General features: G+C 39.5%; 1 long non-coding RNA gene and 1 other non-coding gene across 2 annotated transcripts; one reads left to right on the plus strand and one right to left on the minus strand.

Annotated features, from left to right (window-relative positions):
• Positions 1-337: 337 nt before the first annotated feature.
• LOC123334652 lies at positions 338-25,521 on the minus strand. Its single transcript, XR_006552651.1, has 3 exons — positions 25,372-25,521; positions 18,004-18,123; positions 338-1,693 (listed from the first exon to the last, which is right to left on the minus strand). It is a non-coding gene; the product is annotated as an uncharacterized LOC123334652 (long non-coding RNA).
• On the plus strand, positions 7,375-7,446 carry TRNAC-ACA. Its single transcript has one exon. It is a non-coding gene; the product is annotated as a tRNA-Cys (tRNA).

Raw genomic sequence — 25,521 nt, forward strand, 5'->3', positions numbered from 1 at the left:
CTTAGAATAATGCCTGGAACATTCTATGTGTGTGTGCTCAGCCACTCAGTCATGTCCGACTCTTTGCAACCCCACGGACTGTAGCCTGCCAGGCTCCTCTGTCCATGGAATTTTCCAAAAAGGCATACTGGAGTGGGTTGCCATTTCCTTCTCCAGGGGATCTTCTCAACCCAGGGATCGAACCCACGTTTCTTGCATCTCCTGCATTGGCAGGTGGGTTCTTGACCACTAGTGCCACCTGGGAAACCCTAACCACTCTGAAACCCTTGAAACAATCCATAAATATCAGCCGTTATTATTTTTGTCTTTATTATGAGACAAGTACTTTGTTTCTAGAAATATTCTGTGACTATTTAGTCATGTATGGTTTCTGCCAGATACCGATTTGATGGACTACTTGAAATAAAGCTGGGGATCCAGGATCCTAAATTTATCAGCAGTGAGACCATGACACTTTTTTTTTTTTCTTTTGGAGGATGTACCAGAAAATAGGAAATAAGAGCTCTAATTTTGAAATCATTTGAATTCAGTTGAAATCCGTTGAAAAGCCTCTTGTAAGGACTGTAACCACTATTTTATTTTAAATAATGGGGAAAAAAATTAACAGCAAGGAAAAATAACTTTCCAGTACTGACATCACATCCCTTGAACACATTGTAATTGTTTTTCTTTTCTTTTGAATAAAATAACAAGTATAATGTTAATAAATCCAAAGCCAACCTGGAATGTGTGATCTATGCAGGGACGGAATTGCAAATGTTTGATCAGGATAGCAGGAAGCACACGTTCTGCCACTCTACTCCCAAAATAGAAAACCTATTTAGCACTTTGTAAAACACACTAAATGAAGTTTGCTCTCTCCTGCAGATAGAGATTTTACTTCATTTTGTGCCAGCAAAATTTTTGAAAATTGCATGAGGAGAGAGCAATTTTTGGCACTTTGGCTGGGAGTACAAAATGTTAGCAAATGGGGCTGAAAGGATCTTAAGTGTAATGTTGGAATAATATTCACACAACACTGGCTGCATCTTCATTTTTAACCTATTTACATATTCACAGGAAAAATGCTTGGCAGTTATTTGTCTAAAGGGACCTATTTAAGGGGAAAACGGCATTCACAATTCTTGAATGCATTAGCCAAAAATTTTGCTGTGCATAACAATTCATAAAGAAAAATATCATTTCAGCTATCATGGAAGAATGTGGAAGGATATAGGTGGAAGAATGCTGGACGTCAGTGTTAGCTTTGGACCCAGACAGAAGGAAAAAGGGAAGGAAGCGGAAACTACATCCTGAAAATTTCCAGAGTAAGAGGACACTGAGAGACTCAATAAAAAAGCTGAAAGGACTGGCAGAAATTTCAGTGTTCCAACATGGCTCTCTTAATTTGTGACCACTTCCTCAGTATAGACGGGTTTCAAAAAGAGAAGCATGCTGTCCACCTGAATAAAAAACACATCATTTCATTCATAACATGTTTAACAGCTGTCTTCTTTGTCCATGGCACAACAGTAGAAACTGTGGCGTAGATATAGAAGTCTCTATATAGTTCTTGCTCACAAAGAACTTACAATCAAAGAGAGAATGCAGTATTCATGATTACAGCCTAGATATTTAGGAGTAAAAAGAAGCTCCAGCCTCTGGCACAGACCAGCTTCTCCAGAAGCAGATGCTAAGATTTTGGAATCAATATCTGTAAAAAGGAGGTAAAGAGAGTAGGATTAAGCGAAGGTCAAATTGTTTTTGTTTTTCAGTCGCTAAGTCATGTCTGACTCTTTGCAAGCCCATGGACTGCAGCATGCCAGGCTTCCCTGTCCTTTACTATCTCCTGGAATTTGCTCACTCATGTCCACTGTGTCAATGATGCCATCTACCATGTCATCCTCTGTCACCATCTTCTCTTGCCCTCAATCTTTCCCAGCATCAAGGTGCAAATTGCTTTTTTTTTTTGCTGGTCAATTTTTTTTGCAGACCACTGCAGGTCCAACTGCAATTCAGGCCTGACAAAGCCATGGCCCACCCAGCAAGGGGTGCTGAAGCACATATTGGCCAACAGAGCTATCTCATGTTGGACCAAAATGGGGAGCATTTTTACTTCTGCCTGGATCAGTCATTGGATGTGAACAATCCTGAGGAGGGTGTGACCTGAGGTGGGCAACTGAGGTGAATCCTTTAGGAGCTGAGAACTGAAGTCTCTGCAGATGGCCCTCCTAGATGTTGGGAAGCAGTGCGCATTGTAAAGAGGCTATGGGTGGAGTAGCTCCATGCCAACCACAGTTCATTTGTAAGACTCTTTGAGAACTTCTAATTAAAGAATCTATTAATGGCAATAAATGGAAATGCAGCAGAAAGAGCTAGCAATGAACTCCTGAGGAGTTAACTATATACTGCTGGGTACCATGTGTATATAGAAAGTTTACTGTAGGGATAGTTCATACATGTATATGTATGCCTGAGTTCTTTTGCTGTTTACCTGAAATTATCACTACATTGTTAATTGGCTATACCTTGATACAAAACAAAAAGTTAAAAACTTTTTCGAAAAAAAAAAGACTATTTAAAAAATAATGTGTTTTCATTTAAACTAGAGCTTAAAAAACTGAGATAATTTTTTGAGGTATGCCAAGATATTGAGATGAAAATATTCCCCCAGTCTATGAAAAGAGTCTCAAAATCATCCACAAAAGATCTCCTAGTCAATGTTAGCTGCTTGGTTGTCTAAGGAGAAAATATCACTAGCCAAAGCCAAGATGGAAAGATTTGTGTTTTTCCTTCTGAGGAAAAAGTCTACTAAATCTCCACAGTTAATGATCTTGCTTGTCTTTTGAGAAAAATAGAGTTGATTCAGCGTTATGAGAGTGGTTGTCCCAATCCTTTGTGACTTCCAGATGGCCAGTCTTGACTGACTCTGAAGAAGGCCAATTTGGTGGCATAGAAATGCCCATATCCCTTTTGACTGCACCAAGCTCACCAATAAGCTGCTCCTCTAACCCTGCCTGATCACACACAGCATGTACGTGCGTGTCAGACGGCAGCAGGGCCTCTACCAGTCACTCTGTGTGCCATGTACCCCATTGTGTCATTCAGTCCCAGAGTTCATTCCTCAAGAAGAGTCAATATTTGACCAAAACTGTACCGAGCACTAGTCCCACAGCCTCCCACACACTGCCTCCTTTCATCTCACCAGCAGTCTGTGTGATCAACAGTACTGCTATTTCCTTTTTTTCCAACTGAGGATGAGAGAGGTCTAGAGATCTAAAATTAAAGTTGTTGGGACTTCCCTGGTGGTGCAGTGGATACGCATCTGCCTCCCAATGCAGGGAACACTGGTTTGATCCCTGGTCCAGGAGGATTCTACATGCTGTGGAGCAACTAAGCCCATGAACCACAACTACTGAAGCCCGCGAGCCTAGAGCCTGCACTCCACAAGACAGACCAGAGCAATGGGAAGCCCGAGCACCACAAGTAAGAGTAGCCCTCACTCACTGCAACTAGAGAAAGCCTGAGCACAGCAGTGAAGACCCAGTCCCATCAAAAGTAATAGATAAGTTATTGTATTATATATATTTTGGTAAGCAGCAGTTCAATGTCAATATAGATCTGTGACTCCTAATCTATCCTTCCTATTGTTAAACTAATCCATCCTCCTAACACTGTCCATCAGTACATTCTTTATGTTTGCTGTAGCATACCAGTTCTATGAAATATTAATAACATTTTTCCCCCTAACAAGATTCCGTGGTCAAAAAAAATTGGAAATCACTAAGCTAAACAGTTAAACAGAGTTTTAAAAAAAAAAAAAAACACAGGAAGTCTCAGAGCATGTTCATGCTAATGTGTGCTGTGAATCTATAAACAGCTCAGAGGCAGAGGTTTCCATAACTGACTTGACCACAAAAATCTTTCCTATGGGCATCTTGTAAAAAACTAAGGGTCCACAGCACAAACGATGGGAAACTGCTGTGCAGCCTTCCCTCAGCCAGATATCAGAAACTTCTCTTTGGCCTGGCATATTACACTGATGAGAAAACAAGTTTTCGTTACTGAGGGGCAGTGGTTCCCAAACTCCGGAGCATGGTCTCCCGGCAGTGGGGGAGACACCTTGCCAGCGGGTCCTTCGACTGAATCAGTTTGCTCAAGTAGATGCTAGGAGGCAAAGTCATTTGGGGAGACTGAGTTCTGACAGCTTTAATATGAAAGAATACAAAGATTTAAAAAATCTGAAACTATAAATAACAGTACAACATTGTAAAGGCTCTTCTGTCTCTGAAAGGCATTTCTTAGAATTCCAAAGAGAACCATTAACTTCTAAATGAAAAAAGCAAATGGAAGAACTTACACCACTCACACACTCAGAGCTACAGATAAGATCCAACATTTTCACGACATTAAAAAAAAAAAACTGGCCTGACAGCTATTAACCACTTCAAAATATATAAATTTCTGTTTTCCTGTTTTTTAGGCAGTGACTTTTCTTTTTTTTTTTTGGTATAAGGTAAGTCTCATCCATGAAATTTGATAGCAGCTGCTTCCCAGAGTTAGTCTGGCAGTCAGCTTGCCTGTGGTGTGTTCAGGTGTGAGGGTCTGAGATTTATGTTTCCATTTGACTGTTGCCTTTGGACTTCTGTGCCTCTAGGTTACTAGGACTGAGAGGAAACCAGTTACTAAGGGAGAAAAATGAAGGGTGGGTGGGATGAATGACAACAAAGTCAAGAATCTAAGATGCCACAGTCTCCAGGTCTTCCAAGAGAACAGCTTCAAACAGCATGTGGGTGGCAAGTCAAGGATTGATTTTTATTAGTACTGCCATAAATTTCCCAAACCTCGTAGGAAATGTCACCTCTGTGGCCAGAGTGTAATAAATTAGGGATTAAGAGAACTTAAAATTCCACACTGAAAAAAGGTGTTAGGTTCTTCCTTTAAGATCCCTATTTAAAATATTATTTATGTATATGAGTTCCCATATATGATTAAAGTGGCAGGTAGTACTTTTCAAAGATAAACTATTATTACTTAAAAATAAGTACAATATAATAACTGAGGAAGTCTTTCAGGAATAGCCACACCATCAAATATAATTCATGTTAGGTGGATTTGAGAGAAAGAACCATAGACACAGTCAAGAATTAGGTCATGGTAGAGACCAAGGTCTCTGCTCATAGACAATGGCACTTATGATCATCAAAACCAAAAAAGAAGCTTCAACCTACAAGGCCGATAAAGAACAAGATGGCAAAATGGTTTTAGGATGCAAAAAGATAAGGTCAAAAGTTTTACCAAACTCAATTAAAAAAAAAAATGTTTTACCAAACTCAAAACGTGGGAAGAGATTGAAAATAACTTTGTTCAGGAACTGCAGAGCAGAGACTTCATTGTTTGAATATGTAAAAGTTTCTACTTTTTATTTTATTTCATATCTTTTCTCATCTCTTTTTTTTTTTTCCATGGGTTTCAGACAACATGTAAAACTGACATAATAAACTTGTCTGAGAAGAATCTCTCTTAATCTGTAGGTTTGGTTTCAATGTAATTGAATCATGAAGAACTTTGTGGTGGGCTTCTCTAGTAGTCTAGTGGTTAAGAATCCCTCTGCCAATGCAGGTGACATGGGCTCAATCCCTGGTCCGGGAAGATCCCATATACTGAGGGGCAACTAAGTACTGGAGAACATCACAAGTACTGAAGCCCGTGTGCCTAGACCATCACCACAAATACTGAAGCTCATGAGCCCATGTGCTGCATAGCAAGAGAGGCTACCACCATGAGAAGCCTCCACACCTCAACTAGAGGGTAGCCCAGCTCGCCGACACTGGAGAAAGCCCATGCAATAAAACAACAAAGATCCAGTGCAATAAAAAATAAAAAATAAATAAATGTTTTTTAAAAATGTGATAAGACCCAATGCAACCAATAATAATAAATAAATAAATAAATCTGAAAAAAAAGGTAAAAAAGCATACCGATTCAAGCTTAATAATGATATAACTACATGCTATGTTAAAAAAAAAAAATAAGAATTTTGTGGTAAAATACATACCCCCGAGTCAAATAAGCTTCTTATGTTAAAATCAATGAAAGTCCCTCAGTTGTGTCCGATTTTTGCGACCCCATGGACTATATAGTCCATGGGATTCTCCAGGCCAGAATACTGGAGTGGGTAGCGTTTCCTTCTCCAGGAGATCTTCCTAACCCAGGGATCAAACCCAGGTTTCCCGCATTGCAGGCGATTCTTTACCAGCTGAGCAACAAGGGAAGCCCAAGAATAGTGGGTAGCCTATCCCTTCTCGAGCAGATCTTCCCAACCCAGGAATCAAATTGGAGTCTCCTGCATTGCCGTCAGACGGTCAGATTTCTTTACCAACTGAGCTGTCAGGGAAGCCCTGTTAAAATAGTATTTGTTACTTTATTGTTTACTGGCCATTTGTATTTCTTATAGTGTGAATTTCCTGTTCATGTATGTTGCCCATTTGTTACATGCGAGCATTTGTATTTTTATGAGCTAATTCTATAATAAGGTTAGTAATCCTTTGCATTTTATACATGTTGCATATATTTTGGTAAAGTAGTATGAACATATTGTAGGCATGATGAAATATCTTCTCTTTTTGCTAAAAATGGAAGAAGATCACAAAAAATAATCATCAACACATAAAGAAGAGGGTAGATTTTATATTTAATGAGGGTTATTTCAATTTTTATGGTAATCAAATACCATTTTTTACTACTTTGCAAGCATAAAAGTTTTGTGTAGGACTTGCCTGGTGGCACAGTGGATAGGAATCCGCTTGCCAATTCAGGGGACACAGATTCAATCCCTGGTCCAGGAAGATTCTGTATGCAATAGAGCAACTCAGCCCATGAGCTGGGAGTCCTGAGCCTGTGTGCCACAACTACTGAAGCCCAAATATCTAGAGCCTGTGCTCCGCCACAAGAGAAGCCATCACAGGAGAGTCCGTGCCCTACAAGCAAGAGTAGGCACGTGCCCTGCTCACTGGAGCTAGAGAAAGCCCACTTACAGCAACAAAGACCAAGTGTAACCAGGGGGGGAAAAAAAAACCCTCCTTTAAAAAAACAAAATAAAAAGATTTTGTGTATGATAGCATTTAAAATCCCCAGTGAAATTTAAACTGCCTTAGAAAATGTTCTTTTTCATCTTCAGTTGTATTTCTCCAAAGAGGAAAGTTGAAGTGTTTTTCCCCTTTGTACTCTAATTGCTTGAGATGTGAAATAAAAAGCTAATTGTATGAATTAAACTTAAAACACACATACTCATACAGATGATCATTCAAGCATGCACTGAAAAAAGAGTCTAAGAACAGAATAAATATGTTTCTCCTTTTTCTTTTTTATTTCCACTGTAGTTTTGACAGGACTTCCCTGGTGGCTCAGACGGTAAAGCGTCTGCCTACAATGCGGGAGACCCAGGTTCAATCCCTGGGTTGGGAAGATCCTCTAGAGAAGGAAATGGCAACCCACTCCAGTACTTTTGCCTAGAAAATCCCATGGATGGAGGAGGGTGGTAGGCTACAGTCCATGGGGTTGCAAAGAGACACAACTGCATGACTTCACTTTCACAGCACCATTACTTGTTGGCCTATAAGAACAATTCAGGTGGATTTTCTAGCAGCTATAGAACCATAGTTTTGGAGATTCCTCAGTTCTAATAACAATAATGTTAGAAATGGCTAAGGTCCCAAGCATTGGGCTGCATACTTTACATGTCTTATCTGACTTAATACAACAACCCTATGATGGTGGGTACTGTAATTAGCTCCACTTTCGCATGAACAAATGGAGGCACCAGAGGTTTAAAGAGCCATTTGACCAAAGTCACATGGCTTATAAATGGCAGGGCCATGAGTCCGATGCAGGGCTCAATGGCTCTAGAGCCGTGTGCTGACCATTACATCTCTCTGCCTCTCAAAATACAGAACATGACAATGTGTGTGTGCTCAGTCAGTCTAAAGCCTGCCAGGCTCATCTGCTCATAGAATTATCCAGGCAAGAATATTGGTGTGGGTTGCCATTTCCTCCTCCAGGGATTTTCCCCACCCATGGATTGAACTGGCATCTCCTATGTCTCCTGCACTGGCAGGCAGATTCTTTTACCACTGAGCCACCTGGGTACTGCTACTGCTAAGTCACTTCAGTTGTGTCTGACTCTGTGCGATCCCATAGACGGCAGCTCACCAGGCTCACCTGTCCCTGGGATTCTCCAGGCAAGAACACTGGAGTGGGTTGCCATTTCCTTCTCCAATGCATGAAAGGGAAAAGTGAAAGTGAAGTCGCTCAATCGTGTCCGACTCTTAGCGACCGCATGGACTGCAGCCCACCAGGCTCCTCCATCCATGGGATTTTCCAGGCAAGAGTACTGGAGTGGGGTGCCATTACCTTAACCATAGTGAGATATCAGTTCACACTCATTGGGTTGGCTATCATATTTTAACAGAAAGTTTAAAAAGTGTTGGTGAAAATATGGAGAAATTGAAATCCTGTGGACCCTGCTGGAGGGAATGTAAAATGGTACAGTTACTGAGGAAAATAGCACAGCAGTCCCCATCCCCAGCAAAAAACCAAAAAACAAAAAACACAGACTTTCCACCTAATCCAGCAATTCTACTTCTAGAGTGTGTGTGCATTCTCAGTCATGTCTGATTCTTTGCAACCCCATGGACTATAGCCTGCCAGGCTCCTCTGTCCATGGGATTTTCCAGGCAAGAATACTGAATTGAGTTGCCATTTCCTTCTCCAGGAGATCTTCCTGACCCAGGGATTGAACCCGGGTCTCCTGCATTGTAGGCAGACGCTTTACCGTCTGAGCCACCACTGGCTACCTATTAACCAGCAATTAATCTTGATGACAGAAACTTCGGGCCAGATTCCCACAGTTGCTTCTACACAGTCTTTAAAGGACTCATTCAGTAAGGAAACTTGCTCTGGAGGGTAGGTCCAGCCCCCTGTCCTTCTGCTCCCTATCTCAAGTCTCCTTGCTTCCTTAGGCTCAGACTAGACTTCTCTCAGAGACCAGCTCTCCTTTGGATAGAAGCTAATAAATGCTCCCTCCACTCTAACAGCTCAAAATCAAATTCCACTGTTGCTGGTGGTGCTAGCATCTGCTACACATACAAGTTGTTTAGTCTCTAACTCATGTCCAGCTCTTTGCAATCCTGTGGACTGTAGCCCACCCGGCTCCTCTGTCTGTGGGATTCTCCAGGCAAGAATGCTGGACTGGGCGGCCATTTCTTTCTCCAGGGAAGGAAATACAAGATGCAGCCTAATTATTTGGTCTCAGTTCCTGGCCTTTGGTTGCCCAAACCCACTCATCCCCAGTCTCTCCCCCATTCCTACAGTCTTAGCAGTCTGAGTCCCTCATTCCTGAGCATTCTTCCCTCTCAGCTTGGCTCATCTTCCCAAGTCTGAGTCTCTTGTCTGATCATCACTACTTCAGCTGAATTATTTCTTGTAGTCTCTGATGCACGGAACGTACGATTCCCCATGCCAACATGGCCTCCCTGGCCCATGTGATCTGTCACCAACCAGCCAAATCCCAGCATGACGGTTTAATCCCCTTGTCCAAACTCCTCTGGTCTAATTAATTTTGCATTTAAGCAGCTTCCTTGATAAATTATACATTTTTTCTTTAGTCCTCAAGAGTCAGTTTAGACCTTGTAAAATATAAGTAGAATTCTTTCATCTAAATGCAGGATCAGTGTTTACAAATCTATCTTTATACATCAAAAATCATCTATATTTATTTATTTAGTGATGCAAGATCAAGTGGGAAAAATAACCTCTGAGTCCCATAAAATCTGTAAGTAAGAAAGGGATGAATAAGAATGCCACACTCCAGTACTTTTAACATGTGCTCTTCAACTACTGCAGCTAAGAGTGCATGTTAAAAATATAAAATATAAAAAGAAATTTAAATATATATATATAGTATATAAGTTTGGCTTATTTACAGCTTGAGCCAATTTATGGGCAGTAGCTGCTACTATAAAATATGCAATCTACAATATTAAATTTTGATTACATACCCCATAGAAATATTGTTTTTAAGCCCTGAAAAATATGAAACATCTGTTATTCATCTCCACAGAGACAAGAAATTTAAATGACAGCAAGAAAATTTAAGTTGGATCATGGAGAACATGGAGGAACAGTAATAATGGTTAAATCAAGGAGCAAGTTAGGGCACCCTTTCTATCTCACCAATGACATGGACGTTTTTTTCTTAGATGATTTTAGAAATGCCATTTATAGACTTGAGGTTAGCCCAGCACTCTGGAGGTGATTCTAAACTGGGTATGTCTTATACTTGTAGCGGGTGTATTTCAAATGGAAATTTCCACTGTGGACGAAGAGGCACGCTTAAGAATAGGGTACTTATAGAGATGAATGAACATCCTAAAACTAAATCTCGGACATCTTCCAAATTTGTGACCTTAAAATTCAGCATCTTTATCAGGACTTGATGCCAGTCTTTCAGATTTTGGTTTAGGCTATTTTCACCCTAAAGAGAAGAGGATTAAAATCTTGGGAAAGGAGAACCACCTCTTGTGACTTCCAAAGGTATTCTGAGCTGGGTGGCTGCTCCCAGCTTCACCTCTCACTGGTGAAATCAAACAGAAGGAATTGCAAATTCTTTAGGGCCACCTCTAGTGGGTTTTTCTCAGTTGGCTGGAAAACCTCAAAGGTAAGGATTTAATTAGGAATTTAGCACCGGCTTCGAAAAAGAAGTCACAATCTCTAAGTATTTCACACAGGCGAAAAGTTGAATCACTCACAAAAGAGTTTCCTGCTGAAAATTCTTGACTGGCAAGGAGCATGCCTTGCTAATTGGGGTGGTGGCCAAGGGGACTCGAGGGCCAGCCCCTTGCCCAGGGTGGCTGCCTCCATTAGGAACGGCAATGCGCCCTTTTTGTTCACTCTGAAAGGCGCCCAGTTGGGGGGCCTCAGGAGCCACTGGCCGCTTTTGTGCAGAGGGCAGGTCTGGGCAGGCCTTGGGCCAGCAGGGCTGAGCAGCCACCTGCTGACACGGCCTTTCTTCCTCCTGAAGGAGTCCAGAGGATGCCATTAGAGAAAGTGCTGCTTCCAGCAAGCCGTGGCCACCTTTAATGATTTCCAGGGAAGGAAATGAGTCTCCCAAATCAATTATGACACTCGATTAGGTTATTTAGGCTGATGAATCCCAAGTGAAATCAGAGAATGGGTTGTATGATTCGATGGCTTACATCTCTTCCAGCTTCAGGGCCCAAGGGTTACCATGTTAGTATTTTGCTAATATTTCCCTTGTACTCTCGTAGTACAGTGCTTGGGACCTGGCCAGTCCTATGCAGTTAGTGCCCAGTGAAAAGTGGCTGAGTATAAATCTCAATGCCTCTCTTTTCACTGGGTTTACTTAGTATCTAAGCACCCATTTGGGTGATCAGAAACACTTGGTGTATATATTTCATATAATGAAAATTGCTGAACATTTGTAATGTACAGTCTTTTCATTGCTTTACTAATTAAATGGTTAAATCACATAGCTGTTTTTCATTAGTAAAAAATGTCCAAACAATCTGTTTTTATATGGACAACCCCCCCCCCTCCCCAAGAAAGAATGTAGGTAAAAAGAAGTAAAGGTTAGATCCATACACAGAAACAACGTAATTCCTAGGATACAGGGCCTACGTCTTGTTCCATTTCAGAAAGTGAGCCATAAAAGGCGGCAGGGTCTGTGTGCAAGCGTTGTTGCCTGTCATCAAGCCATCTCTCCCTTTGCACAACATGAAGATTTCCCTGTTGTCCTGTAGCCCTTTGGGGCTTCCTTCCTATGTCTCTGATCTTGACCCTGCACCCAGTTACCACAGATCTTACCATTTCAAGGGTGCTGCCCAGCTAAGGGCTTAGCAAGTAACTAAAACCCACCCTGAGCCTACTCCCCAGACCATGCTCTCTGCTCACTAAATCTACTGCCCTGATCTGCGGAAGGGGGCACTTTTTTCTAATTTGCACAAAGGCAATAACTCACTCAACTGAGAGCCTACAGATGTGCTTAGTTGCATTATTGTGGCTGTCCCTCAACTACTTCTAGGAACACAACTTCACTGAAAGCCTTGGTACCTGCAGACTACACCAAACACCAGGAAGAGACAAAAGAGACTAGAGAAAGTCAGTATCTAAAATAAAGTCTCAGAATTTTTCAGAATTGAGGAAACATGACGCAGGAAGTATGACTCACACCAAGAAAAATAAATACAATAAGAATAAAATAAAAATACAAAAGAAATCCCTATCTGATTACATTTTATTGAAACTACAGAACACCAAAGACAAAGGAAAAATCATAAAAGCAACAGAAAATAATGATCTACAAATTACAGGTAGAGTCTCCAGGGCAATGAGGGAAGCTAGAAAACTAAAATAATATTTTCAAAGTGTTGACAGGAAATAAACTACCAACTCATATCCTCAGAACAATTGTCTTCCAAGCACAAAGGCAAAAAAAAAATTTTTTTTTTTGCAAACAAAAGTTGAAATCATCACTAAAAGACTTTTACTAGATTTGGACCATAAAGAAGGCTGAGTGCCAAAGAATTGATGCTTTTGAACTGTGGTGCTGGAGAAGATTCTTGAGAGTCCCTTGGACAGCAAGGAGATCAAACCAGTCAATCTAAAGGAAATCAATCCTGAATATTCATTGGAAGGACTGATGCTGAAGCTGAAGCTCCAATTTTGGCCACCTGATGTGAAGAGCCAACTCATTTGGAAAAGACCCTGATGCTGGAAAAGATTGAAGATAGGAGGGAAAGGGGATGACAGAGGATGAGATGGTTGGATGGCTTCAGCAACTCAATGCACATGAATTTGAGCAAACTCCAGGAGATGGTGAAGGATAGGGAAGCCTGGTGTGCTGTAGTCCATAGGGTCACAAAGGGTCAGATATGACTGAGCGATTGAACAACAACAACAACAAAGGAATTTCCAAAGGTGATTATCAGGAAGAGGGATTATCCCAAGAAAGAAAATATGGGAGTCACAAGAAGAAAAGTGAAATTATTTGTATAAAAGAGTAAGAATTCAAATTTGAAGGCTTAAAAAAAAGACAGAAACACTAAAGGTGTGTGAGAGAGTGACTAGAATTACAATATATTAATGATCTGTGTATGCTTCCAAAGAGAGAGATTAAGGCACTGATTATTGACTTCTTTAAACTTATTTCCAAATTTCAAGGGTGATCACTAAAACAAAAGAAGTACAATGATAAACTTTCAGATAAACAGAAGAAAATGGAATGAAAAAAACCGTATTCCATCAACCTCCAAAAGGCAGGAAGATAATTGGAAGAGGCAAAGAAAATGTGAATCAAAGAGAAGGAACAAAGTACGATGGTTTTTTAAAAAGCCCAGATACATCAATAATCACAGTAAGTGTAATTGTATTAAATTTGCCAGACTGGATGAAAAGTAAAATCCAAGTATTTATTGTTTATAAGTGGCACACCAGAAACATACCTACGGAAATGAAACAGTGGAAAATAAAAGGACAGGAAAAACTAGCCATGCAAATACTAATCAAAATAGAGTTGGGATAGCTATAATAATACAGAAGCGACAGACTTTGAAACAAAAAAAGCCATTCTTATGGATAGAGAATATCCCAATATAACACCAGAAGTTTCAACTCCCCAGGAAGATATATAACAGTTCTAAAATTGCATATAACTAATAAAATAGCTTCAAATGATATAAATCAAAAGTTGATACAACCATAGAGAGAAATGGACAAGTCCTTTCTCATAGTGGGAGATTTCAACATACCACTCTCGATTCTGGATCGGTCAGAGAGATTAAGGGAACAACAACAACAACAACAACAAAACTAGTAGAAATATAGTGGCATTCTGTTGTGCAATGATTTCATCTTTAAAAATCAGAAATATAAATAACTGCTACTCTGAACATAAAGACGGAAAGAAGAAATGTAAGGACTGAACATAAGGACTCAATCTAATTCAGGTAAAAAGCAAAGAAACCTTCTGCTTTATTTAAGCCGAGAAGCCTCATGGCTATTGTATGTATGATTTTCAGTAGGTGTTGTGAAATTTTTTAATTATTTAGAGGAACTTCCCTGGTGGTCCAGTGGCTAAGACTCTGTGCTTCCAGTGAAGGGCGCTCAGGTTCAATCCCTGGTCAGGGAACTAGATCCCACATGTCGCAACCAGGAGTTCACATGCCACAACTAAAGATCCTGTGGCCGCATCTCAAGATCTCGTGTGTCACAACTAAAACCCGGACAGCCAAATAAACAAATACATGTTTTTTAAATAAATAAAATTGCTCAGAGATCTCCCATATTACTAACTCAATTTCATTCACTAATCTAGATAAACTGAAAACACTTTAAATGTATTAATGTAGGAGATTTGAACAACATAATTCATAAACTCAAGTTAATTATCACATAGAGAAATCTGTACCCAATAACTTAAGAATATATATTCTTCTGAAGAACTCATGGAATATTTATGAAAACTGAATGTAAACCATAAAGCAATCCTCAAGAAATTTCTAACAAATGATTATCTGACCACAACATAATTAAGTTTAAAATCAATATTAAAGTCAATTACATGTCCATGTAGAAAAATGTAATTATTAAAAAAAAAGGAACCTAGGAATATTAGCAGCAAATACTTATGTTTCTTATTATTTCCCAGACCTGTTACTATATGTTTTACATACTAATTCATTTACTATTTACAATAGCCCTTTCTTTACCACTGAGCCACCAAGGAGCCCAAACAGCCTTTTGAAGTGAGCATAATTATATCCCTACTTTAAAGATGAAGCATCTAATGCACAGGGGGGTTATGTAAATTTACACTTAATAGGTGAAAAATGATGGAGTTCAAATCCAGGGAGCCTGGTACCAGATTCCAAATGCTACGGCTCTATTCTTTACTACTTCTCAAAAGACATGAAAGGTCTTTCTGGGTAAATCCACAAAACTCGATTGAAAGCCATTCAGACCTAATAGTCAAAGAACATACCACATTTCTGATGAGAAAGACCTCCCAAATCATTAAGATATCAATTCCCCCTCGAAATTGTTCCCTAAATTCAATGTAATTGCAATCAAAATCTCAACAACTTGCTTCAAGAAATTCAGCAAAGTAATGCTAAAATTCATATGAAAAGAACAAATGGTCAATAATGTTAACACCTTACTGGAAAAGAAGAATAAGTTTAGATGATTTGCTCTATCAGATATAAAGACTTTATTAATTAGGTTATGGTGGGGCTGGCATAGAAATAGATGAATTTTGTGATTAATTTATTTATTTGGCTGTGGCAAGCCTTAGTTTTGTCATGCAGATTTCTGGTTGTGGCACCCTGATTCTCTATAGTTGTGGCACCCAGAGCATATGGGTTTAGTTGCTCAGTAGCATATGGGATCTTAGTTCCCTGACCAGGAATCAAACCTGCATCCCCTGCATTGCAAGGCGAATTGGGAACCACCAGGGAAGTCCCAGAAATAGACACATTTGACCAAAGTGGTAAACTTAGTTTCTGCTAAACCTTGCTGCTATTACCTGGCTATAAAGAGCTTTCTGCTTGTGGGACAACTGTTGCCTCAAAGTAATGAATGAATTTGGTAAATAATTTTTACTTTTATCCTCATAGGTGGGTATATCCTCACTAATTTTTTGAAATTCTAACTAAGTCTATTGATATAGTTAGTGTGATCAGTTCCAGTTTAGAAGAATATGGAACTCCAAGACTCTTTTACAGGGGGGCTGTATAATTTTTATTTTTATTTTTTAAGCCAAATCAAGGGCAGCTTTGAGAATGAAAGGGAGCCCTATTTATAATTAAGTTATACCTGTCAAACGAGGATGGACACCCTACTTTTACTTTACTCTTTGTTCTTTCAACAACTAGTCTGTTTTATCAGCTATGCCAACTCTTTCTAGCCCAACTGATACTTTGAAAAGAGTATTGGTCATAGAGTGACTTAAGGATCATGACATATATCTGTTTATGACAAGCCCACCTTGACCAAATAAATCAACTCAGCACTCACAGTTTGAGCAGTGGATACACAGTTTAGTTTGCGACAATCATTCAGCAACCTCTCTTCTGCTCCTGATTCAATCCAGTTTCCATTCAGCTCTCCCTCATTTACAATCCCGCACCTGCTCAGTGGACTCAGCATTTGCATCTGGGCTCTCAATTCTGAAACTCTCAGTGTCCCTGCAGGCACTGACCTCCAAACTTCCCACTGGCCATCTCCATGATCCTCCACCCCAAAAAGGCAGCTCTACGTTAGCTTCCCTCTGAGAGCCAGTTCCAGACCCAGGCCTCAGGTTGTACTGCCCCCTGGCTTGCCAAACCCCAGAGATGGGTTTCAGACATGATGTGGTCAGACACCGCTAATCCACAACACAGGAAGCTCCCAGAGGGAAAAATGTATGTGTGTAGGTGGGGTTTCTGGGCAGGGGAGTGATGTATGACAATCTGCTGTGGAGGTATATATCCATCCTTAAAAACTTGCCCTTGGTTTCTCATTCTTGTTCATTGTGCAAATTAATAGATAAAATTGGAGACCTAGCAAAATAAAGGAAACAGTAACTTTGAACTGAGAGTAAATATGAAAAGCTAGTTCTGTATTTATAAATAGGAAAACACTTTTTATGTTTAATATTTAACTTAGCCATAACTTGCACTCAGGAATTTCTCTAATTCTTTGCTAGACTGAGGAAGAAAACTACCTTTCGCCTAAATGAGATAAAAGTATTATTCAGCATTTACATGTTGGTGCTCAACCTTGGCCTACAATGTAATCACATAGGGAGTTTTGAAAAACTGGATCTGGATTGATGTTCAGATCCCATACTTAGAGATTCTGATTTAAGTGATCTGGAATATGGCCAGCCATCGGGGGTTTCATAGGCCTCCAGGTGATTCTAAAGTAATTAATGTAATTATTGTAATGTAATGTTGAAGACCATTGACAACATGTCACAGGCTGGATATGCATATAAGACTTCATTGACTCGTCCCAACAATCCTGTGAGTTGCTGGCTCTGCAGAGGAAGAAAGCAGGGCTCAGAGAGGTTTAGTAATCCTGTGTGGTACCCCTAACCACACAGCTAATAAGGGTCTGAAACAATATTTGAAATTGCCTCTGTATGACTTCAAAGTCTGTACACATAACCAGTAAGTAAGGAAAAGCTGTCACTATGAGGAAGGACACTTGCATATGGATAAGGACCTGGTTAGTAACCTCAATCTCCTGCTATACAGCCATTTCATGCCTACTTGAAAATGCAGCCAAGGCTTAATCTCTAGAATCAATCTTGTTCTTAAAAAACACATTAAGAGTTTTCACACTACATCCAACAGCCTTGCCCCTAAGATTTCATAACTAGGCTCTCATCTTATACCTATGGACTGGTATGTCCCCTACTCCAGTGAGGATGAACATAAAGCATGGGCAGTGGTATTGGAGTCTTAAGTTCAAATCCCTTCTCTCTCTTACTGTATCCCTGTGACCTTAGGCAAATTGAGACCCTTCTGAGTCTCAATAAAACATTTACATTTACAGAATATGAAAAATAAAACCTGTATTGCAGGGCTACAGTTAAGAATGAACAAGATAACGAATGTAAAAAGCTAGCATAACATCCATCCCATAGAAGTTCAATAAAGAGTAGATATTATATAGTTATTATTGATGTTAATGTAATGGTTATTATTACCTGGTACACCATTCCAATGGATTAAGTGTTTCTTTACTCTTACAAAAATAACTTGAATGTTGACATTGAAACCCACTCTTTGAGCCTCAGCCCCAAAGATGAAAATCCCAACCTCCATGATGTCTGAGGGTTGCCTTACAGAGCTTCAGCCTGGCACCCATGGTCAGAACCCACTTCTGTTACTGCTTCTGGAGACACTGAAGGCTTTCTCAGTGCAAAGTCTGTGCCCACTCAGTTCCCTGCAGATCACCCACCTCTGGGCCACTCCAGATCACCGTGTGGCCCCAAGAAGTGTGCTCTCTCAGTTTCCAAGTCTCCAATCCTCTCCTCTCTGGCCCATCTTGTTATATCCATGGCAACCTATGTTATGACTTCTGCCAAATAAAAAGCATAATGTTAACACATTGATTTGTGCATCATGAACTCAACACAATCGGTTTAAAAACTTTGGTCCAAGAGTGAGGCAAACTTCCCAGTTTCCTAAAAGGGACCCTAGCCTAACCCATACCACAAATGTGGTGGGGCCAAAACCCACATTTATTCCAATCATTGCATAATCAACATAGATAAAGAGGCATAATTCCCTTGAAAGATTTTCAAGGTCCTCCTTTAAGTGCGTTTCCCTCACTATTGTGGTTCTAAACTATGCCCACGGCTTCAAGACCAAATTACAGCCTTTGGCAGCTGGTTTTAGTCTGGTGGTTACAGCAATGAATTTGGAGTCAGGAATCCTGGAGTCTCAGCCAACTATTCCCTGGGTAACCACAAGCTAGTTAGCTGCCCTCATCTCAGTTTTTCTATCAGTTAAATGGGGTAATTTTCCCTCTCTTCCAACTACTTCAACGGCACACATTGTGGCAATTAATTACTCCATGGCCCACTAAATCTGGAACCTTCTGTGCAGCAACAAAGCTATTGTCAGCTTTTTCCTTCAATGTTCAGTCATTTAATCATAAGATACTATAGGTTTTAAGTGTCCAAATGTTACACCTGAAAGTTAATTTAGGGTATTCATATCTAGGATTACTGAGCCATGTACCCAATTGCCTTAGTGCTGGCTGACGGAGGCAGAAGCATCTTCCAAAACATTAAACCAAAAGCCTGATTTCAGCTCAAGGGAATAGCAATGCTAAATCACGCAGGTTGATTTCTTTCATCTCAAATGCCCTGGCTTCCCCATAACATAAGCATCTGATACTATGTGAAAAATATTCTGAAGAACAGTTGGTATTCACAGGTAAACAAGGTCTGGTGAAATGTTCCCAACTCTATTTCCTGCCCTTGTGTAACACCAGTATATTTATTTTCCATGTTTCTATTATTTTTTAGTTCTAAAGGAATCCTTTTTTTCCCCCATACACCATATTTTAATATTTTAACACGAGAAATTCTATTAGCTCCTTGCATACAGCCATTAACAAACCTTTGGAGGTGAGAATCTATCTACAAATAGTACTTTTAGAGTGTTTTGAGAGAGGAATAATTTTAGGCTTGAGTTTTTATGGTTGATAACAGTGATAGCCATTGGAAAAGAAAAAAATATATAGTTAGCAGATACATTATTTTTAAAAGAACTTTAAACAAATTATTATTTATATTACTGATTTTTCTTCTTTAATACTGTTTTGTATGCATGTCACTTCTGAATAAGAAAGTAAACTTTGACAGTTTAGCAGAATATTAAAGTGTCCGTACATAATATAGATTATAAATACTTTATTCTGCTTTCTGGAATGGTTAGCTGACAAATGAAATAGAAAACATTCATTACAATCTTTCTCTCTTAGGTGTAAATAAATAAGAGTCCAGAACTTTAAATAGTATGTTTCATTAATAATGTTTATATATATATTTGTATATATATAGAGAGAGAGACTAAAAGGACTCAAAAATGTTCTATATTGTATATACATTAGATGTGAGTGATTAATTTACATTGAACCCATATAGTGTAGTGGAAAGTTTATTCATTAATTAAAATTTTAGATTTCCAGGTTCTAGTTCAAGTCTTATGACTTCAAAGTTTTGTCTTGGTTCTGCTACTAACTCTCCTTGTGACTTTAAGTAAATCCCTTCATATTTTTGGAATCTAGTTTCCTGATAGTTATGGGTTGAATTGTGTCTCCCCAACCAACCTACCCTACAGAATGAAAAGATATGTTGGACAGCAGAAACTAATACAACATTGTAAAGAAATTATCCCCCAATTAAAAATTTTTTTAAATAAATTAATTTTTTTTAAAAGATACGTTGAAATCCTAACCCACAGTACCTCAGAATGTGAACTTATTTGGAAATAAGGTCCTTACAAATGTTAAGACGAGGCCACACTGGAGTAGGGTATGTCCTTATAAGAACACATTCAGTGAAGCCAGACACACGGGGAGAACACCATGCAACAATGAAGGCAGACTCATTTATGCAGTTGTAAGCCAAGGGACAAAAGACTGTGAGCAAACCATTAGAAGCCAAAAAGAGGCAAGGAAAGATTCCTCTACAGGTTTCAGAGACAGCATGGCCTGCCCACATCTTGATTTGACACTTCTAGTCTCTAGAACTGTGAGACAATACATTTGGTTGTTTGAACCGCCCAGAGTTTCACGTCTGTGATACTTTGTCATGGCAGCCTTAGCAAACAAAAGTACGGTCTTTAAATGAAGACTCACTTTTGAAAGCCTTATCCATAAATATATTTTTATTATTCAAAGTCAGAAGTAAAGGGCCTTTCTGCGAAGAACCAGATAATAAATACTTTAGACCTTGCAGGTCATACAGTCTCTATCACAAGCACTTAACTCTGATGATCAAAACCTGTCTCAGACAATATGTAAATACATGTGAGTGGCTGTGTTCCAATAAAATTTTATTTTTGGTCACTGAAATTTGAATTTCATATAATTTTCCTATGTCACAAAATATTATTCTTTTAAAAAATTTACTTTCCATTAAAAAATATACAAACCATTCTTAGCTCTCAGACAACACAAAAACAGACAGGGGGCTGGACTTGGTCTGCAGGCTGCAGTTTGGTAAGTCCTGTTCCAAGCTGTTGGTATTAGTACAATGACCTTGGTAGAAAGCACGAGAGAAAAGCAATATGCAGCCTTTGACCCAAGACACGTGAGCCAAGCACTGCATGACTTTCTGCAGATGATAACTGTATTCATGAAGCTATATCTCTCTACATATAATAAAAATAGTTTTTAGAAACCACCAGAGAATCACATTTAAAAATAGAGAAGTAGGTTTTAAAAAAAACTCCATTTCATTACTTCATCTCTTTAGTGGTCAAAATTAATTTAACAGAATAAACATTAAAAATGAAAACTATTATCACTTATGGAGTACTTACAGAGTGTCAGGTTCTCTGCTGAATGCTGTAAAGGCTTACCTCACTAACCTTACAATAACTCCTCAATTTACATAGTCCTACAACACAAGAGAAGTCTCTACACGTGGACATCACCAGATGGTCAACACCGGAATCAGATTGATTATATTCTTTGCAGCCAAAGATGAAGAAGCTCTATACAGTCAGCAAAAACGAGACTGGGAGCTGACTGTGGCTCAGATTATGAACTCCTTATTGCCAAATTCAGACTGAAATTGAAGAAAGTGGAGAAAACCACTAGACCATTCAGGTATGACCTAAATCAAATCCCTTATGACTATACAGTGGAAGTGAGAAATAGATTTAAGGGACTAGATCTGATAGAAAGAGTGCCAGATGAACTATGGATGGAGGTTCGTGACATTATACAGGAAACAGGGACCAACACCATCCTCATGGAAAAGAAATGCAAAAAAGCAAAATGGCTGTCTGGGGAGGCCTTACAAATAGCTGTGAAAAGAAGAGAACCGAAAAGCAAAGGAGAAAAGGAAAGATATAAACATCTGAATGCAGAGTTCCAAAGAATAGCAAGGAGAGATAAGAAAGCCTTCCTCAGTGATAAATGCAAAGAAATAGAGGAAAACAACAGAATGGGAAAGACTAGAGATCTCTTCAAGACAATTAGAGATACCAAGGGAACATTTCATGAAAAAATGGGCTCGGTAAAAAACAGAAAGCAGAAGATATTAAGAAGAGGTGGCAAGAATACACAGAAGAACTGTACAAAAAAGAGCTTCACAACCCAGATAATCATGATGGTGTGATCACTCACCTAGAGCCAGACATCCTGGAATGTGAAGTCAAGTGGGCCTTAGAAAGCATCACTATGAACAAAGCTAGTGGAGGTGATGGAATTCCAGTTGAGCTACTTCAAATCCTGAAAGATGATGCTGTGAAAGTGCTGCACTCAATATGCCAGCAAATTTAGAAAACTCAGCAGTGGCCACAGGACTGGAAAAGGTCACTTTTCATTCCAATTCCAAAGAAAAGCAATGCCAAAGAATGCTCAAACTACCGCACAATTGCACTCATCTCACATGCTAGTAAAGTAATGCTCAAAAGTCTCCAAGCCAGGCTTCAGCAATACGTGAACCATGAACTTCCAGATGTTCAAGCTGGTTTTAGAAAAGGCAGAGGAACCAGAGATCAAATTGCCAACATCCGCTGGATCATCGAAAAAGCAAAGAGAGTTCCAGAAAAAATATCTATTTCTGCTTTATTGACTATGTCAAAGCCTTTGACTGTGTGGATCACAATAAACTGTGGAAAATTCTGTGGAAAAACTGTGGAAAAAGAGATGGGAATACCAGACCACCTGACCTGCCTCTTGAGAAACCTACATGCAGGTCAGGAAGCAACAGTTAGAACTGGACATGGAACAACAGACTGGTTCCAAATAGGAAAAGGAGTCCATCAAGGCTGTATATTGTCACCCTGCTTATTTAACTTATATGCAGAGTACATCATGAGAAACACTGGGCTGGAGGAAACACAAGCTGGAATTGAGATTGCCAGGAGAAATAACAATAACCTCAGATATGCAGATGACACCACCCTTATGGCAGAAAGTGAAGAGGAACTAAAAAGCCTCTTGATAAAAGTGAAAGGGGAGAGTGAAAAAGTTGGCTTAAAGCTCAACATTCAGAAAACTAAGATCATGGCATCCAGTCCCACCACTTCATGGGAAATAGATGGGGAAACAGTGTCAGACTTTATTTTTTTAGGCTCCAAAATCGCTGCAGATGGTAATTGCAGCCATGAAATTAAAAAATGCTTACTCCTTGGAAGGAAAGTTATGACCAACCTACATAGCATATTCAAAAGCAGAGACATTACTTTGCCAACAAATGTCTGGCTAGTCAGGGCTATGGTTTTTCCAGTGGCCATGTATGGATGTGAGAGTTGAACTGTGAAGAAAGCTGAGCGCTGAAGAATTGATGCTTTTGAACTGTGGTGTTGGAGAAGACTTTTGAGAGTCCCTTGGACTGCAAGGAGATCCAGCCAGTCCATCCTAAAGGAGATCAGTCCTGGGTGTTCATTGGAAGGACTGACATTGAAGCTAAAACTCCAATACTTTGGCCACCTCATGGGAAGAGTTGACTCATTGGAAAAGACTCTGATGCTGGGAGAGATTGGGGGCAGGAGAAGAAGGGGACGACAGAGGATGAGATGGCTGGATGGCATCACCGACTCAATGGACATGAGTTTGAGTGAATTCTGGGAGTTGGTGATGGACAGGGAGGCCTGGCGTTCTGCGATTCATGGGGTCGCAAAAAGTCAGACACTAATGAGCGACTGAACTGAACTGAACTGAACATCCCCTTTCAGATGAGGTTTAGAAAGATTAAGCAATATGCCTAAGGCCTCACAGCTAGTACTTAATTGAGCACAGAATAAATCAGGTGATTCTGACAGCAAGGTTCATAAGCTGTTTTGTATTATGTTGTTAATTTCTTGTATTGGTTAATTTCAAATGTTCAACTTCCCAACAAATGTGGTAATTTGCTATAATAAATTATAAAGTGAAAGAAAGTGAAGTCACTCATTCATGTCCGACTCTTTGCGACCCCATGGACTATACCCTACCAGGCTTCTCTGTCCGTGGGATTTTCTAGGCAAGGGTACTGGAATGGGTTGCCATTTCCTTCTCCAGGGGATCTTCCCAACCCAGGAATTGAACATGGCTAGGTGTCCCGTATTGCAGGCAGATGCTTTACCCTCTGAGCCACCAGGGAAGCCCGTAATAAATTATAATGTATTATTAACTTAATAACAAAACCTACAATTTTTAGATAATGAATAAAAAAACATTGATAATCAAATATACAATTCAGCATAGCATGGAAAGAATGGATAGGATAGAAAGAAGATCAAAATAATGGAAGAAAATTATACTTCACTCCTTAAGTTAGATCAAATATAACATTTAATCCCTTTGCCTCAAATACTGGAATTACTAATGGCTCAGTCTTGAACTATTTAGCTCTGGAGTAAAGATTGAGTACAGTGTAAAACTAGATGCTGTCTTATGATATACTCCCTTTCAAAAACTTTTTATGGTTCAGATGGTAAAGAATCCCCTGGCAATGTGGGAGACCTGGGTTTGATCCCTAGTTTGGGAAGATCCCCAGGAGGAGGGCATGGCAACCCACTCTAGTTTTTTTGCCTGCAGAATCCCCATGGAGAGAGGAACCTCGTGGGCTACACAGTCCATGGGATTGCAAAGAGTTGGACATGACTGAGCCACTAAGCACAGCACAGCCGGTTAACAGTGCTGTGATATTAATAGCTTCAGGTGGACAACAAAGGAACTCAGCCATGCATATACATGTATCCATTCTCCCCCAAACACTCCTCCCATATGATATACACTTTTATTACTACCTCATAAAAGAGAAGGTGGGAAAAAAAAAAACCTGTTGATAGCACATGTGATAAAGTTCCTCATTCAAGTATATTGACAGATGGCAGAAAAGAGAAGAAAGGGTAGAGATGACAGGGAGAGGTAGGATGCTGTAACCAAATACAAAACCATCTGGATCCTGGCCCTCTGTGACCTAGTGTTTGTGTTTAAGTTAAACCTTTTGTATCATCACCTGACAGATCACAGACTGAATCTCTAACCTGAAGCATTCTTTCCACAAGCATGGAGCACCAAAGTATTCTTTGAGGAAACTATACATTTCATCTATATAAAGGTTAAGTCAATGAAATTACTAAAATGAAAGAACAGGATTTAAAAGCTTGACCTCCAAGAATGCCGTCATGTCTGGCAAACAGAGAGCTTACAATATGCCCAATGTGAAACATCCATAGAATACAAACCCAACAATATGCTTTGTGTTACTTTCTAATAAATGTCAATGAGGAAAGTGTTTATAACTTGAAAAGCAGGGAGGTTGGGGTAGGGGGATTCAGTAGCTTGCCACATGGAAATATATCTCCTGTCGATTCCAGGAAAATGTCAAATCAGTACATACTGCTCCAGGACTCTTGGTCTTCACTTCTGCATCAATTAAGTGGCAGTGGTGTTTCTGGCATAATGAGCTGCATTCAAAATGGTTGATATCCAAAAGTTCAATAAGAATATCAGGCCCCACAAATTTCAATCAATGCAACACAGTCATTTTGCAGCTGTGCAAATTAAGACATGTGGAATAAACATCTTGCTTCAAAACAAGTTAGAAGTCAGCAACATGTTTGAAATCTAGCTTCAGTATTTTCTATTTACCTTCTCTGGAATGACTGGATTGTGGAGCTTAATTTTGATTCCATTGTTTCAATGATGGCTATATAGAATCAGTTCCACTTCCAAAGCTCCAAAAGAATTGTGGAACTCTCCCTACATCTTATCACCAGCTTTTACCCATCATTATTAGGC

This window comes from Bubalus bubalis, chromosome 8 (assembly GCF_019923935.1).
Source record: "Bubalus bubalis isolate 160015118507 breed Murrah chromosome 8, NDDB_SH_1, whole genome shotgun sequence".
In the NCBI taxonomy this organism is placed as follows: Eukaryota; Metazoa; Chordata; class Mammalia; order Artiodactyla; family Bovidae; genus Bubalus; species Bubalus bubalis.